The sequence below is a fragment of the Dermacentor variabilis genome, chromosome 6 (genome assembly GCF_050947875.1).
Source record: "Dermacentor variabilis isolate Ectoservices chromosome 6, ASM5094787v1, whole genome shotgun sequence".
Lineage (NCBI taxonomy): Eukaryota > Metazoa > Arthropoda > Arachnida > Ixodida > Ixodidae > Dermacentor > Dermacentor variabilis.
In genome coordinates this window covers 99,343,405-99,361,309 of record NC_134573.1, presented here as the reverse complement: position 1 = coordinate 99,361,309, position 17,905 = coordinate 99,343,405, and positions in this window count along the sequence as shown.

Sequence of the window (17,905 nt, the reverse complement as noted above, 5' to 3'; positions counted from 1 at the left end):
GCTGTGCTTTCGACATTTCGTATGCGTGGTAGCGACAGATGCACGGAGGTCAATTACCTCGCGGCTGCTGCCGCGATTCCTTACTCCAGCTTTTTCACAGACAGTTGCCGCTGTCATCGAGCGAGATGTGTTCATGTTTACCTGTGCGCGCGTCACACCGTGCTCGTTATCTTGTTAAAACACGTTGACGGGCTGGTTGGTTTGAATCCATTATAGAATGTGTAAGCGCAGCTGAACAAGAACGTGGAAAGAAGCATACACAGAAAGACATCGCTGTGTCTATTTGTTTTTATACGTCCTCCTAACGGCGGCAGAACTAGCGGTTCCGCGTAGTGCATTGGAATTCATTGATTCTGAAAGACCTAGAAAATGGGCCGTGTTCTCTGACTCAAAACCGGCATTACAGTGCATGCAGTCAGTTCTCCGACGCGGATGTCATGAACAGTTGACATAAGAAATCACGAAACTTCACCATCACGTCCAACAAAAAGGTCACGAGGTTGTTTTTCAATGGGTACCTGGTCATTGTGGAATCAGTGGCAATGATTCCGTTGATAACGCTGCTCGCACATCCCATCAAGAAGAGCTCAGCGTTCCGATTCCGCCTCCGAGGACAGATGCCGCAAGGCAGCTTCGACACCTGGCACGCAGTCTCTCACTGACTGAGTGGAACTCGCCAAACTTATGACTCACACGACTGCACCGATTAAACCCCTCACTGCAACTCCGACCTCGACTCGGACTTCCTCGACGTGAAGCTCCGCTTCTCTATCGCCTTTGGTTAGAAGTTGCCTTCACAAAGGCGTACTCTGCATTAATTGTAGTGACCGACAGTGCAGCATGCGAGGTTTGCGGCACCGACGAAAATATCGATCACCCGCTGTGCCACTGTCCACGATATGCCCCAGAAAGACAAGACCTTGCTAACGCTCTCCAAGAACTGGACAATCGGCCGCTTTCTGTGCAGGTGCTGTTGGAAGACCGCCCCCATTACGCGTCGATCCACAAAGCTGTGAAGGCGCTTTTGTGCTTCTTGAGGACGACGGGCTTGTGTGAACGTCTGTGACTATTAATGCAATTTCTATTAGACCACACATGTCAGCGAACTCACCGCTAATTTTCTTCTTTCCTTCCCTTCTCTCTCTCCTTGTCATCATTGTTCTCCCCTTTCCCATTCCCCCTGTGTAGGGTAGCCAACCGCACGTTATTCTGGTTAACCTCCCTGCCTTCTGCTTTTCTCTTTCCTCCTCCTACGTCCAAGCTAGAAAACATGGTTTTCACGGATGCAACACCGTATCCATGGAATAGACATACAAATTACATTAAGGCAGCTTCGGTAGTGGTTGACAACGCAGGCAAGCTAATCACCTGCGCAACTACACGTAGCGCCAGGATAGTGGAAGCGGAGGAAGTCGCGTTTGCGCTGGCAGCGGCTGAGGGCTTTCGAAAAGACAAATCGATGGCCATTTTAACGGATTCAAAAGTTACATGCAGGAACTACACAAAGGGTAGAATCTGCAGGGCTGCCTTAGCTATCCTCCGCAAGGCAGAACACCTCAGACACACCGCAACCCACAAACTAATCTGGATTCCGGCACACACGGGGATAGAAGGAAATGAAAGGGCAGATAGCTTGGCTCGCGAGATCACGTACAGAGTCGAGCGGCCACACGCCCTGGGACAGCACTTCACCGTGGAGATCGGCTACTCAGAGTTACTGAACTACCACAGAGACAAGAGAATTGGATACTCCCCGCCACACAAAGCCTTAACACAGCAAGAATCAGCTAGTTGGCGGAGGCTGCAAACAAGAACCTTCTCTAACTTACATATACTAAGCAAGATGTATCCTACACAATTTAGGAACACTTGCCCGTGGTGCGGGGCAACCCCCACGCTTTACCATATAACCCGGGAGTGTAAACGTAACTACTCGTTCCACCAACACAAAACCCCGAGTGCGGAGCAGTGGGATAGCCGGCTCACCAGCTGCGAGCTCACCGCCCAAAGGGCAATCTATGGTGCAGCACGCAAGCGAAGCAGCGCGGCTCAGTGGAGCCCTGGGCTAGGGGCCCAACCCTGCTAAGAAGGTCAAGCGTCTGCAGCGATGAAGACGAAGACTGAACGATAAACCCTTAATGGACCGAATGGTTTTCTCTCACTCTATCTCTTACGAGTCCATACTGCCGATAACACTACTATCCTTACTTTGAGCAGCTGTCTACTAATTTGCTATCGCAACCGGTATGTCGCCTTTCCGACGGAACTGCGAATTTTTTTCTCTAAGTCATCAGTCTACACAGCGTAAATTTTGCACGTGTTGCCTGCCTTAACACCTCTTATGACCTGTTGTCACGATTTCGCATCATACCGGTTTTCAGCCGCACCACCAGAAGAAAACATCTGTAGTCGCTGCCCCTATGCTCAGAGGGAATCCACAGATGTCTGGCAACATGTGCAAAAGGTAGCGCCATCTACCCTATACTCAGTAAAGACCTGACGACTGCCATCTCTCCAGTTGATGCCGACGAAGAACATTTCTCAGTACCCATCCATTGACATCCGTCTACATTCAAGGTATGTAAGTATTTTGAACATAAAAAAATTGCATAATGGGCTGTAGGTATGTTGGGCTATTGGGGTGGTTGAATAACGCGCGTAGATCGCGTAAATAATATGTTTTTGAAGATTAGTTGTTCTTTCAAGCGTGCGTCGCTTTGTCGCATTTTCGTATCATCAGGCTGTAGCGTCCCGACAACTTCATCTTCCTTGGGATGCAGTCAAAGAACGAGTAGTTTTTTTTTTTGCAGTTATGCAATGCTTTTCGTTCGCGATTTGTTTCTGAAGATTAGTAGTTTTCTTTTGTTTTTGTTTTTTCAAACGCGCTTGACTTTGTCTCGTTTTCGCATCAAGATGTAGCATCGCTGTTTGCGCACAACTTCATCTTCCTTAGGATGTGGTCAAAGAACCAGTAATTGTTGTTTTTTGCAGTTATTCAATGCTCTTCGTTCGTGATGGATTCCAGAATGTTCTACGGGATCAGGGCTCCACCTGTTGAAGAAAGCGAAGATACCTGCCTCAGCGACAGCGATTCGGAATACAGCCCTGACACAGAACACGCTGCCCCAGCAGATCAATCTGGGCAATATGCGGGAGCGACAAAGGTGTGCAATTTTTTTGCCGGGCGAGTTGCATTCGGGTGCAATGTGAAACGCCGTCAGCGTTCCTTCGTGTTGTATTGCAGCGGCGCGTCTTTCTTTTTTCAAGCCAAGGTTGTATGGCATCTCAAATGTGGTATGCCGACCTAGCTTTTTTTGCATATGATGAAGATGAAATGGAAAAGCCGTCAACATCAAGTGCAAGAAGTTTCTTCTGGAACCAAGTGAAGCATCCGCTGACATGCCACCCTCAATGGGAAGACGGTCTTCCAGACCTTCCAGATGAGCCGAAAGCTTCCATTGAGTATTTCCGACATTTTCTTGACGACAAGCTTCTTGCCGAGATTAAAGACCAGTCCAATCTCTGTGCAGTACAAAAGAATGCCAACAAAGCATTACGCCTAACACACGCTGAACTAGAGCAGTTTCTTGGCGCCACAATGTATATGTCCATATACAGGCTTCCGCGGTCGCGCATGTACTGGAGCCGCGAGCTGCTAGTAGTAAAAGTGACAGAAGTTATTTCACGTGACAGCTGGCAATCATAAAGAACAGCCTTCATCTCAACAGCAACAATCTCCTACAAGCGAATGCTGGCAAAGACAGGCTCTTGAAAATGCCACCACTCATATACAATCTGTTGCCCAAATTTCAAATCCTTCCAAAGTCACAGATGCTGGTATTCGACGAGCGAATTGTGCCATTCAAAGGCCCCTCGTCACTCAAGCAATACGACCCTACCAAGCCTCACAAGTGGGGCTACAAGATTTTTGTACTGTGCGACATCCACGCACTTGTCTATGACTTCTCTATTTGCACAAAGGACATCCGCCCTGTTCCTGGATTACCTGACCTTGGAGCAAGCTCTAATGTTGTGCTCCAGAAAACAAGAGAACAAGAGCTACTTGCTCTTTTTTGACAACTGGTTCACATCTGCAAAACTGCTGGTAAATTTGCATCAGCGCGGTATTCCAGCCATGGGAACTGCGCGCGCAAACTGGATTTGTGGGTGCCTACTTCCCAGCGATGCAGAAATGAAGAAAAACGGAAGAGGAAGCTACGCGGAGAGGCAAGCTAATATTGAAGGAGTCGAAGTCCGAGTAGTGAAGGGTGTTAGGATCGGCCTGCAGGGATACTGCTCTCAAAGCTATTTCAGCCCGCTGCATGTGCGTCGATCGATCCGGAGTGGTTGCGCCCTTCAGAGAACCAGTGAGGATAGCGCTAACCAACCATGAACTTACTTCAGAGAGCTGCGGACAACCGGCAGCCACGCGGCGGGGGTCAGCTCAGGGGAGTTCTCGAGGGGACGTAATTGGCGGAACCTCCCCACGGGCTTTTCGACACACCAGACAATGGACCGCGGCGGAGGCCACTGTTCGAGGTCCGCTCTGGAATTTAGGGGCACCGGCTGGGGTCGGGCGTGGCCACCTGGCTATGGGGACGCAAGACAATGGACACCACGACGACTAGTCTGCAAAGGTCGTCTGCCCGCGGAGGGGGCACTGAAACCTGTGTGTGCGCGTGTGTGTGTTTGTAAAATGTCCCGCAGAGAGGCGGCTTCTTTACGATGCAGTCGAACGTTTTGCCTCACCTAGGGATCTAGAGAACACGAAGTGGATATAACCGGCTGTTGTCGGCGGCTAGTGGGTGCTCGTCGTCTTGATCTGTGCTCGTCAATGTGCTCGTGAGCTGTGTGCTCGTTTGCTCTACGCTTGCTCTTGCGGGCTCCATTTGGGAGTCACGCTAGACTGTGTAAATGTATCCCATGTTTAAAATGTAAAAACTGTAAATAAATCGTCCTCGCCTAGTCCTGTCGCCCCATGTTCCCCCCATCGTCCTACAAGCCCGACTCCAAATCCTACAAGGGGTATGACAGCCGGGGAGTGAATATTGCCAGCACATTCGGCAGTGCCGAGCCTCCAGGAAGCTGCCAGTGGTATGACTGCAAGAAGAAATATGTGAAGTTCAGCAGCCAGCCATTGGGAAGACACAACACTTGTATGGGTGGAGTCGTCCTTCTAGATGGGCTCATGACGTACTACAGAATTTTTCTGAAGTCGAAGAAATTCTATCTGCGATTTTTTCTTTTCATTTTGTTGACATGGCTGTTGTGAGCAGGTGGCTGCTCTACAGCAGGGATCGCGATGCTCTAGCAATCCCAAAGATAAAGAAATATATCTTTCAACGATCAAGGCTTCTCTAGCCAGCTGCCTATGTAATCAGAACAAGGATATGATCAAGAAGAGGAGCCGGCCAACTCCGTGGAAGCAGAGCTTGAGAAGAAGAAAAGAAGAGGACCAGCAGCTCCAACACCTAATGCTCAAGTTCGTCAAGACAATGTTGGCCACTGGCCTGAAGTGTCGCAGCAATGACAACGGTGCAAAAGGCCTGGCTGGAAAGGCCAACCTGTTTCTTTCTGCGGAAAGTGCAAAATTCATCTGTGTATAAAAAAAGTTCAAGTTGTTTCATTTCTTTTCACAGGAACTGACATACAAATGTGCTGAGCTCAAAGAAATGAGTTCTGAAGCGTGTTTGAAAATAAACATTTTCTGATCCATTACCTGTTGTCGCGTTTTCGCGCCATAGCCTTAACCTTGTTCCAAAAACCCCGACATGCATAAAAGTTGCTGTGTAATTTCCTCATAAGCAGACTATAAAAAGCCACGGCAAAAATATTTTTCATGCCGTACGCTAAATTCAGACTAGAAGAGGTTAATCGCACTGGCAGTATTTTCCTCCTTTCCTTTTTTTGTCGTTTTTGATGCTGAAATCGGAGACTATAGAACGCATGCACGCCACTGCGCATGCAATGGCAAAAAAGGTTTGGAAAAAAAAATGGCGCTAAACTCGGCTCAGCTGCCATGAGCAACCACCACCGACCGCAAGATGCTTGATAGCAGTCGCTGCTGTAATTTTAGAGCGTAGGACGATTACTCGAAAAACAAAGTGGCCAGTGTGGGGGATGCGGGAATTATGCTAGTGCGAGGACTATGCGAGCAAATACGATAAATATTTCCAATGAGAAAACGACGTACTCGATGTAATGTGTTTCAGAACTTAGTGTTAGTGTGAACTTGTACTGGGCGTCGCAACATGAGACATTTGGTTTGTTGCGCGTACTAGGAATGCTACAGGTCACGCACACATCCACAATTATCTGCAGTTAGAAAAATAACTGTTCCCTCATTATGCTATACCAACCCTAGCTATCGTAATTCCTACGTTCAACCTGCGTTGTGCAGTATAGGGAAAGCAGCGAACAAGTGACAGCACACGCCGCGGTTCTCATTCAGGTTTGGCTGACGGCCTGTAGCGTGGAGGGCAGTTATGAAACCACGCTTTCAAAGCAAGCGTGGCAGCCGACTTAGGGAGTTTGTTTGCGGAAAGTCGCCAAGTAAAATGAAAAGGTCTCGCAGTTTTGATCGAAAGACGAAGAATCGATTGCGATAGCAAATTGTTAGACATATATACCAAGTAAGGATAGTAGATTTTTCGGACGTAGAAAATCGTAAACATTCGCTTACTAACTAAATTGACAAGAATAGTGTCGCGCTTGCACAGCCAAACAAAAACACGTCACTTGATATGCGCGGGAACTCGCTGTAAAACGCTGGCGTGAGCAAGAGCGGCAGCAGTAGCGAGCGAAATGACCTTCGTGCTGCCTCTCGCTTCAACGCGAACTAAGTGGCGAGAACAGAGCGCAGACGAAGCTATGAGCCCTCCGCGCTCCTAGAAACTCTGCTCATGGCAGATCGCTTTCAAGGTAAGGATCGCGCGCCGGCGCTCAGCCGCGCCACACGCAGCCGCCGCTGTAGTAAAATCTCCCCCTCCCCTCACTCACATCTTCCTCTCTTCAGTGCGCGTGATCAAGCCAACAGAGAGATTTAGTTTAGAGGACGCAAGGCGTTGGGGCCCTCAGCGCTTGGGTGCGTTTGCGTTTGCGTACGCAAGCAGAAACACGCTATTGGCGGCGAGGAGTTACGGAGTCGCCATCTATCGGAAGCGCCTGGTTGGCGTAGTATGAGGGATCACGCGGCGCGCTCCTCATAGGTTTTGCTGTCAGCGCTCACTGAAAACACCACGTGCGAGCTCTCCCGGACATATCTGTAAGTACTATCAAAAGGAGAGAAGTTTTTTACTGTCTAAATAATAATCTAGGGCAAACTGAAAGCACAGAATCGTTTACAGACGCCATCTCTTTACCGAATACGTACAGTGAACGCAACGCCACTGCGCGCGGTATCCGCGATGGTGTCTCCGAACCGGCTTATTGCGTGAAAGGTAGGCAAACGCTGAGAGCAAACTATGTGAAATATGTTCTTATAGTGTTTGTATAACTAAATGGAGCGTAATAGAATTAAGCCTCAATGCCGCGATCGCACAGATTCGCAGCGACCGACTGCGCGTCTGCATGCTTGTCCGCGCACTGTTTTGCTTTCGCCGCGTGCGCGTTTTCGCACCGTGCCATGAGCTTTAGGATGCAGAATATGAGCATTTGACAGTATACACGCAACCATTGTTGCGTGGGCGCTACCAGAGCTGTTCAAAAATAATTTCATTGTAGGGACTTCGATGCTTACGGGGACTGTGATATGCCGTTGCGACGATTCAATCTTTTGTTTCTTCTAAATTCTTTCTTGGACGTTTCAATATTATTCCTCGAGTTGCGTCGCACTGTAGGTTTATCGGTGTTCTCAGCGTGCGATTTCCCACTGCTTCTTTTTTGTAATCCAGTGCATTAATTCATAACACAAACATGACCATATGCCATGCTTTTTTTAAATGTGCTTCTTACCGCACCCTTTCCACTCCAGTGAACTTGCCAGTATGTATAGCACGGACAAGTTTATAGACCAAACCGCCATGACATTAGACGGGCAGCGGACTCGGGCGAGGGTCTCAGTGCGCTTTTTCCGGACATCGTAGACCCGGCGCCGTAGCAGAAATCTTCCTCGCATCTGTGCTTGCTGCATACCCGAGTTGTAGCCGATGGCTGTCTGTCGGTTTTATGTTTCGCGAGCCAAGCTTCACGCAGCTTCTTGTCCTGTGGCTACGTGTGAATTAGGCTGACACCGGGCTCCGTTGCGTACGTCCGGCACTGCGGCACCGAGCAGTAGCCTACCATGTTGCGTGCCTTCAAAGGCAGCCACTACCTATTGTAGTGATTTCAAGCGTTGTAAAGGAGACACTCGAAGTGGGAAAATGTCGCCACTAAATGAGGACCGCAGCGTACGACGGAATTTGAACTCTCGTTTTCAGTTCGCTCCGGTGCTCCCGAAGTAGCCGACGCGGCCGCTATGTCCACGTGATCCCTAATAGCACGTCACCCCGACGGTGGCGCCAGCTTTTCCAATATTGGAGCTCGAGGCCAATAGGTTAGCGGCCCGATAGAGTTTCTCACTACGTTACCTAGAGGGAAATCTGGCGCTGCTGCGCTGTGGTATGCATGGGAATGCCGGTATATTGTGGATTCGGATTGACATCGTTCTCGTAGAGACAGGACACCTTGAAGACGCGCTTGGCATGCACTGTAAACGAAAATAAACCCACCTGGGAGTTTTTAACAGATGATGTGCCCTAAAACCTCCCCTCCTCAAATATTTACTCCGATTTATGGGAGCAAAACAGCGCCATTCCCTCGTTTCACTCCGCTGGCTAGCTGCGGGGGTATTAGGGCGACATGACGCGATGTTACTCCGCTTAAAAATCTTGTTCTCCCGTGAAACTCCGACAGGGAGTTTTAAAAAACTCCCCTCCGTCGAAACAGGTTGATCACGTAGCGCTTCCCATGAGGCTGTGCGCCTCGGCAGCGACCGGGCGCGTTCGGCGGAGTCGGCAGTGCTCATGGCTGACGGTTTGTTTACATCTGTGAAGTGTCGTTCCGTGACAGCGTTTCGTCAATTTGCTTCCCGTATTTCCTTCCAGAAAGTGTTATAGGCATGCCTGAAGCTCACTGTATCTCAGCTTCAAGTACGTTAGCTCTAATCACTTTGCTGACAACGATGAATGCAAGAGCAACGTTTTCAAGTGCGGAAAATGGCTTAGGTAAACCTCGAAGCTACTCACTGGCTCGTGATGTCGGCTCAGGTTCTGACTGTGTTTTCGTGCTGCGTGACCCTGGCTTGTGTTCTTCAGAACGTGAAATACGACTTTTATGTCCTTTTGGGTACGTGGTGACAACGTCCGGTGTAATGTTTGAAAGGACCGCGTAGCAATGGCAACAGCAGCCACTGTTCGAGCGACGACGTCCGTGCTAGTCGCAAATGAATGGCGTACCCAAAGTTCGTTGCGGTGCTGTGTTGCAAGTGAGAAAGACCGGAGTGCAAGCAACTGTTTTTATGTATCTGTGAACGGATATTCTCGCCCAAAGAAAAACGGTAAGACATAAGTATGCGTACTGTAAATAAAGCTTCTTATTGAGCTATGTGAATCGAATTGTTATCCCGCATTTAGGTTTTGGTCACGTCGTTGCTTCCGATATTGCATTAACATTACGCTCTATACAAGACACTGATGTAGACGCATGCCTGCTGGCTCCGAGTTTAAGGATTCACTCGACAGATCAGCGATGTAGCTTCTCTTCGCAACCGAGAGAGATTGCTTGGACGCAGAGAAAGTAGTGCGGTGTATAAAATGTATGACTGCGTATTTTTCGGTGTTACGTCGGCTGCTGCGGGTCATGCTCACACGTAATAATTTCTTGCTACGCTACCACTATATTCGAAAAATTTGATTTTTCTATGAAGCACACGCACTTACATTTTTCTTGCTTACTGTAACTAACGCACTACTTTTTGGTCGCGAACGCCGGCAGTGTGCGAAGTCACTTCAGTACTCACAGAATGGCATGATAATTTTGAAAAATTACGCCATTAACTTTTTCTCTCACTATTCTGAATTAACAGTCTTGTGTTGATTAAGGTATTCTGTTAATTTCAGAGAGGCAGATCTCGTATGAACGAGCATGTGAGTCGTAATTCTGAAAACAGCACAGCTGCTCCCTAGGCGGTTTCGAGGCACACAGTATCGTGGCTATATATACTGGCACCGTTGCTTCTTGAGTATCGCGTGTACGTGGGATGTCTTTCAAATTTCTGCATTGTCCGTTTCTGAAATGTTTACGTATGTCATGATATATGTGCTTTCATTGACTTGTTTCGTCGAATTTGACGCGGTCTCGTGTGGATATTTCGAAATTTGACCAGCAGCCTAGGCCTGTATGTAAAGATGTTCGCGCAAACTCACGCGATGCCTCTTTTTATACTCCCGTTGCACCTCGAAAAACTCCGTCCATTGCAAAGCAATAAATAAAGAAAAGACAGAAGAAAAAAACTCCCATAATTCCACGCAAGAATTCCGCTCGCACGGAGTAAAAATTCTACTCCGACCATACGGAGCATAATAAACTCCGAACCGGGGGGTCGCTAGAGGGCAAGCGTTATACTCCCACCTCGGAGTTATTTCCGTTTACAGTGCATGTACCGTTCCGTCTGTCACAATGATTCATTTTCTACTAGAACAGCACGTGAAAAGCTGTTTTAGCTTTATTATTACGCGAAAAAATGTTTTCTTTAACTATGAGAACTTGTTATTGTGTGTACGACTACATGTTACGTAAAAAGTATCAGCGGGCCGCTAAAGTTGGAGGACAGACGACAAGGTTCGCGCTCGCTTTGAAACAGTTGGTCGTCTGTTCTTGCTTTTCTTCGCTTGGTAATGCATCGTGGGTGAGTAAAGATGTAATATGCGTGAATGGAAACATTTTATGAAGATTTTACTTTGAGAACGCGTTATTTGCGTAGCCATATCCACGTTTTAAACTAAGCCTCTTACAACACCAGCCAACACGAACCTCGCAGACACATATACCGTCATTCCAATGACGGCACGGTGCCCCCTTAAGAAACTCCCATAGGCGGTAGCGCCAGATTACCCTCTAGGTGTTATAGTGAGAAACTATATGAGCTGCCCCAAACGCAAGCCGCAGTGAGGTCGCATGCGCTCGCAGCGCCATCACCGTCTGATCTTTGCTGCGTTATCATTTTTTTAAAACATGAAATCAAGCATATGAAGCTAAGCACATAAAGTTATTCTTATTAAAAGCAGTTAATAGAGAGGTTTAGCATCTCCGGTATTCGGGTAAACGCAGGCGGAGCAAGTTGGGGCGTTGGAGCGGCGCCGTAAACGGGAGCGATCTGCATGGTGCAGCCACCTGGTGGCGGAAAGCTCAAACAGACAAAAAACGCTAATATTACTGTAAGCAAGTGTATTTTACTTCGCTGCGGGTGTAAATTTTTGGCAGCAACACGATTGCGTCAGTGCCGAAAATTTACACAAGCAGCTAAGTAGAATAGACTTGGTTACCGCAATATTAGCTGTTTTTGTCCGTTTGAGCTTTGCACCAGCAGGTGGATGCCCCATGCAGGACGCTCCCGTTTACTCCCCCGCCCCAACGCCCCGTATGCCTGCGTTTACCCGAATACCGGACACGACAAACCTCTCTGATATATATATATAAATACGATGTCTGTCGACACTTGGCGAAAGATTTATCAGATTATCTACCCGCTAGCTATATTTAAGTTCTCCTACACCGCGAGGGTCGCATAGGTAACGTGACCGCTTAGGGGCAGCGATGTTTTCGGCCGCCCCAAGGACGCAAGTAGACGTAGCGGTCAGCGCATGCGCAGAACCGTCGCCCCTAGTTCTTGCGTACGCAAGACGCCTGCGTCCCCTAAACTAAAACTTTCTAATATCTTCGGTTCACTCGCACCTATAGCATACGGCACGCGGCCATGGTGTTATGGCACTTGGACTTTAGACAGAAAAGCATGGCGACGCCAACGCCGACTGTCCATATTGTTACTCTTGCAATAAAAGGAAACAAAGGTCAGTCAGAATGCGGAAGCTTCGAGTACCGAAGAAACTCGATTCTCTGTTCCGTTTTCGCGCATTTGCTTACATAACATTGCACTCAGAACGCAATTCCATAGGCCGCTCCGCTATTGTTCTCGAATGTTACGTGAGGTGGTCCCTCTTTTTATGCACCGAGGTCTTCGCCTTCACGTGGTGATTTTAGTGCTGCCTATTCTTATATTCAGTGTGCTGATATTTAAGATTTATGGAATTTGAAAGATCGCCGATTGCAGATAGATTGAGCTGGAATATTCACAGAGGCGGACATTAGTCACGCCAAAAATGGAAACGCACATTCAGCAAATTAACAAAAAATCAATACTAAACCTCTGAATTAGTAACCTGATGGCACATATTGAAATTTACAAATTTTCGCTGGTGGGTTTGCGAGGTGCAGCCACTTGGAACGAAATTCCAGTATGGCACTAGTTTGGAAATATGGGCCATCAATAGCGCCATTAAAAATGCACCGTTGTTCCACTTACTTTTTTCCCAAACAATCTTTCATGCTTTCAAGCACAAAATTATCTGGAATGCCCATGTATTTCGTCCCGATTTTCGGGAAATAATATATCGAAACTGGTGTCATCCTAGAGATTTATTTCAAGTGAACATGTCTTGCAAACTCACCTGCTACAATTCGTAAAGTGGAATATATGCTGTAATGCAAATAATTAAGAGGCTACTCAGAGTATTTTTTGTTAATTAGTTCAATATGTGTTTGGATGCCTCGTGCTGGCGATGTCCGCTTCTTCAAACACTAGAACTCGAGGACAAGAATTGTGCTACCGGACACAGGCGGCCTTTAAGAATTCAGTAAAACTTAAAAAGGACCAGCCTGTATAACGAGTGCGCGCTTTTCGTGATGGGACTGCCTCACACTTACTATTTCTTGATTACTATTTCATACGACAGCTATTGCGCTGTATAGTACTAAAAGCACAACAAAAATACAGGGAAATACATGAACAGCACTGCAATTGCCACTATCCCTTTCATGTGTCAGTGTTTAACATGCCTTCTATTTGTTTTACACAATTTTTTTTGTAAATAATTACCTCCGCAGCTAGTCTGAACGGACAGTGGCTTGGAGCACAGTACTATCTGTTATAATAAAATAGACCAATATACTTATTTAAATTTTCACCGCTCTTTCGGACTATTTCTTTCTAGAGTTTCCTGCTTTGCGTCACAGTACAGCTGTGCCCCAACCCTCTAACATAGCACTCTGTCAAGCACACCGCGCCTACCCACGTCGTTATAAAACATTTGAGTGTGCTCGCTTGCTGCAGTTACGTGATCCCTCTCGTCGATAGCTGAAAAGGGCTTCGTCTTCATCGCGTTTCACTGATCACGGTGCCGCATATCGACGAAGTGGAAATTAATAAGCCGGTTACCACACAAGGCTGCTTGTCAAGGAGAAAACTCGCATCTACAGTCTGCTTTTTCCTCGTGTAGGGTCTCCTCACAGATTTAGTGAATAAGGGGAGCGCAATGGAATAAAAAAATTTCTGTCGACACAATGCACCCTCCCCCCTCCCGACTACTGGCTACCAAGAAGTAATTCAATAGCCTTTACCACCGCGCAACCCTTGCAGAGTATATGTCTGCGCAGAGCCTGACTATGGTAAACGTGAAGATTCATTGAACTGGAACGATGCTTCATACTGCTAGTTCGAGGTCGAAAGTATTTTCTTCTCATTACACTTTTCCAGCGCATGTGCAATGACTAAAGAAAGAGCAAAATGTATTAACAGCCACTTTGTTCTCCCCTCTTACAAAAGTGTTGAATCGTAGAAACTGCGAAACTTTCGCCTTTCATTCTGTTATACCCTGCAGACGATGCAGACCAGCGTTGAACAGCAGTAATAAGTAATTGCGACAACAAGAATCCATTAAGTGCTTATACAGGGCGTCCGTATATAACCTTTGCGAGTACAAGCACGCACTTGTGAGTACACACACACACACACATACAGACACACAAAAGAAAATGCGACGAAGCGCTCAATTGTCGCACATGCAAATAAAAACTACCTCTTGTTTATATGCTTGCTGTTACCTTGGCGCGCATAGCTAGTGACCTGCTCATGGGACCTCGAGCGTCGCTTCGGAATTCCCGCGCTCCTGTGAGTGCTTTCTGACGAGGTCAACTTGTTCTAAACGAGGTGACGAGTTGAATATCCGCACATGATATCTTGGAACATTCTTTATTGTTCCCCTTTAGCATTTCTTTAACCAGGTGGTAGGATTACCGTCATGGTCAAGAATGCTCAGTTGTCCCAATAAACAAGTTGCGAGAGTTTCGAACATCGAGTGCCTTGGAAACGTTTTTTTTAAGGAAAAAAAAAAACATGGGGAGAACGCTCGTCGACACACCTAAAACAAAATTATTCTAAAAATTATATCAGCATGATTTCTCTTTTCACATGCTAGAATTGGGAAGGGCACTGACAGGCGTCACATTTTCTGATTACTGCTAGAAAACACACACAAAAAAGAAAAGACAAGCATGAGTTCTGCTCGCGCTATACAGCCAAGTTATTAGCGAAGCCCATGGGGCACTATCCACATTTGCATGTGCGCCGTTCTCTATGACACCATGTTCATCGCCGAATCAGCCCAAAATTTCCCACTGACGGCATAAAAGCGAAATGAACTTTTCTTTGATGCATAAAGAAAAAAAATTATACGAATCCCACTCACTATGGCAATCGATGTAAGCGGAACTTTCTGCGCTGTTTGCTTTGATTGACAATAATTAGCGATGCTGTTGACAGCGAATGTTTAATTACTTCAACATTTAGTCCAACATAAGTGGGGTGAGTTGATTTTGAACGTTACCTTGCGTGTCCCACTGCTGCTTGTCTGCGTCTAACACACTGGAAGAGGTGTTTGCTTGAGGCGTTATTGTGCGCCATACTTCAAACCTTTCAGATGGTTGAGCATATTCATTGCCTCACATGACACACCGCATCGTGGCAGAAGTTTTGAATTTTAATTTTATTACGGGATTTGATACGATCTCGACCGGCTGAGGTGTGTCTTTACCGCAAGAATCAGGAAACGACTACAAAACCGGGCATCGTGATGATGAAAAAAAAACGTAAAAAAGAATGTATTCACTTCATTGGTACATGGTTGTGACTCTTATCCGAGTCTCGAGCGGTTCTAACAGGGGAGCCAGAACAGCCTTAAATAACCCCTTGCGGTTTTTGGTCGTCGACGTTTTCTTGAGTAGCCTGCGGAAATATTAGTGCTTTCGTCAGGTTCTGCCGTCGGTGACCATCTGCCCTTCGGTTTTTCTTCTCTTCGTCCTTCCCTTTGTGTCAGCTCGGGGAATAAAGGGGGTGATGCTGTTTCGGTGAAGAGGGCAATTATGTTGACATAGGGCCACCCGTTTGAACGCTTGTCACACTTGACACGTCGATGTCCAGGCTTATCTTAACAGCCTTTTCTGGGACAAGGCAAATTAGCTTTTCATGGGAAGGTACGCCTGAATGTCTCTCCCACTTGACAGGTCGATCATAACAAACTGCGAAAACCACAATCTAATTATGAGGCACGCCGTAGCGTCGGACTCCGGATTAATTTTGACACCGTGGTGTTCATTGACGTGTCCCTGAATATTAGTGCATGAGCGTTTTTATTTCGGCGCCGTCGAAATGCGGCTGCCGCGGTTGAGATAAAATCCACGACCTCGATAATTGCCATAGAAGCAACGTTACCGCAGTAGACAGAGAAGTATTGATTTGACGTACGACTGCTCATGTTGTGTCGCCTAGACCCTACGGCGCGGTTTAATGCGGCTTTACTTTTGCGCGCCCTGCATATGTTGCCCGCTTGACAAATTTGGATGGTGTTTACTTTTCAGAAATTGCAGGAACATATCGTACCAAACCTTGAACTTAAATTTATCCCGTTGGTACTCAAGCACTGTCGTTTCCATAGTAGTAGCGTTTCTTTGCCTTCACATGCCACCTTTTCCTATCGCCTTCCTTCATCGCTTTATGGAAGAGTGGCAAGGTTTCGGGACTACGTCGGTTTACCCCTTCTCTAGCTCCCCTTCCCTCTATCATTCTATCAAGCATCCCTGTAGATTTGCACGTTAGTGTAAAGGTAAGGGCGGCAATTTCCGCAATGCTGGGTTCACGGATGACTACAGCTGCCAACAGTCTATGGGGTGACGCCGAGGGAGTTCCAGAGGACGTTGTGCACATTCTGCGCGGTGCAAAGGTCCAACGAGTTTTTCGCGTCGCCTTCCCTTTCACCCGCGTTCCTGTGATTTATACACACGCTCAGAGGAACGTAGAAACCCCCCTCCCCCTCACCACCCGACGTCATGTGCCAGGCAGCAGCAGCAGTGGGAAAGTTGAAGGAAAAGCTAAAGAAAACTTTTCATATATAAGGGCTCCTCATATGTCAGGCCATCTTGAGCTGACCAGCGCCGTGCATACAATGCGCGCTAACGAGTGCCGAGGAAAACGCTGAAATTTCAAACAGAACGCCGATTGCGCTTCTCCACGCGGGCGCCGCGTTCCAAGCCGGAGGCATGACGTATACGCGCAAGTGCGCCTAGGTACACGTGTCTTCGCTGTGACGTCGCTCGTAGTGACACGTGACTTCGAGAATTATTCAAGGCGACATCTGTTATTTGTGTAATATGTTGCATCGATAAACGAATTAAGGTTAAGACAAATAAAACACACAAACCGAATGTCTGCGTCCATTTGTTTTACTTCTCAGCGCAGCAGGAAAGATGTACATCCGTTTCGTTTGCTTCATTCCACGTGGTGCAGTCGCACGCGCCGACATCGAAACTATGCCATTTTCTACCGTGTTCCAGCGCGATCATGCTCTGTGATTCGCTTGTGTCTGCCTGATTATCTGTATAGCACTAATTTATATCACTAGTCAAGTGTTTTCGTGAACAGCGCGCAAAATCGTGCGCTGCGCAAGAAGAGACAAACACAACATCAACGCAAATGCGCAGCGCAGGTAAAAAGCGTGGGGAAATATAGGCGAATCCCGCGCACTGTGGGAAGCGATGTAAGGGAAGCTTTCTCTGCTGTTTGCTTCGATTGGCGATAATTACTGGCGATCTTGACAGCAAGTTCTTAACTTATTTGGCGTTTAGTCCAACACAAGAGCGGCGAGTTGATGCCATACGTTACCTTGCGTGCACCACTGCTGTTTTCAGCATAGTACACAGAACACACAGGGAAAGGTGTTTTATTGAGGCGCTGTTGCGCACCACCCTTAATAACACGTGAGAGGGTTGAGCGTTTTCGTTTACTCACATGGCACATCGCATCGTAGCAGAAGTATTCAATTCTAATTGCATTATGGGACTGTACGTGCTAAAACCCCAATATGGTTATGAGGCACGCCGTAATGGCGTACCACGGATCAATTTTGACACCGTGGTGTTATTTAACATGCCACTAAATTTAAATGCGCAAGCAGTCTTTATTTCGCCCGATGGACATGCGGCTGCCGCAGTCATGATCAAACCTGCGACCTCTAGCAATGCCATAGTCGACAGCTACGGTGGTACGCACAGCAGCGTTGATTTGACGTGCGAGTGCTTCCGTAGTGTCGCCTAGACCCTCCGGTGCGCTTTGATGCGGCTGTGCGCCTGTACAGCCTGCGTCAGTTGTCCGCCTGACAAAGTGCGTGGTGTTTATTTTCAGAAATTGCAGAAACCTTCAACTTATAAGCTTACCGAGCTTGCCCGCAACCGCTGTCATGGCTTTCCTATAGTAGTAGCGTGTCCTTGCCTTCTCACGACACTTTCTGCCTGTCTCACCCCCCGACCCTCCCACCCACAA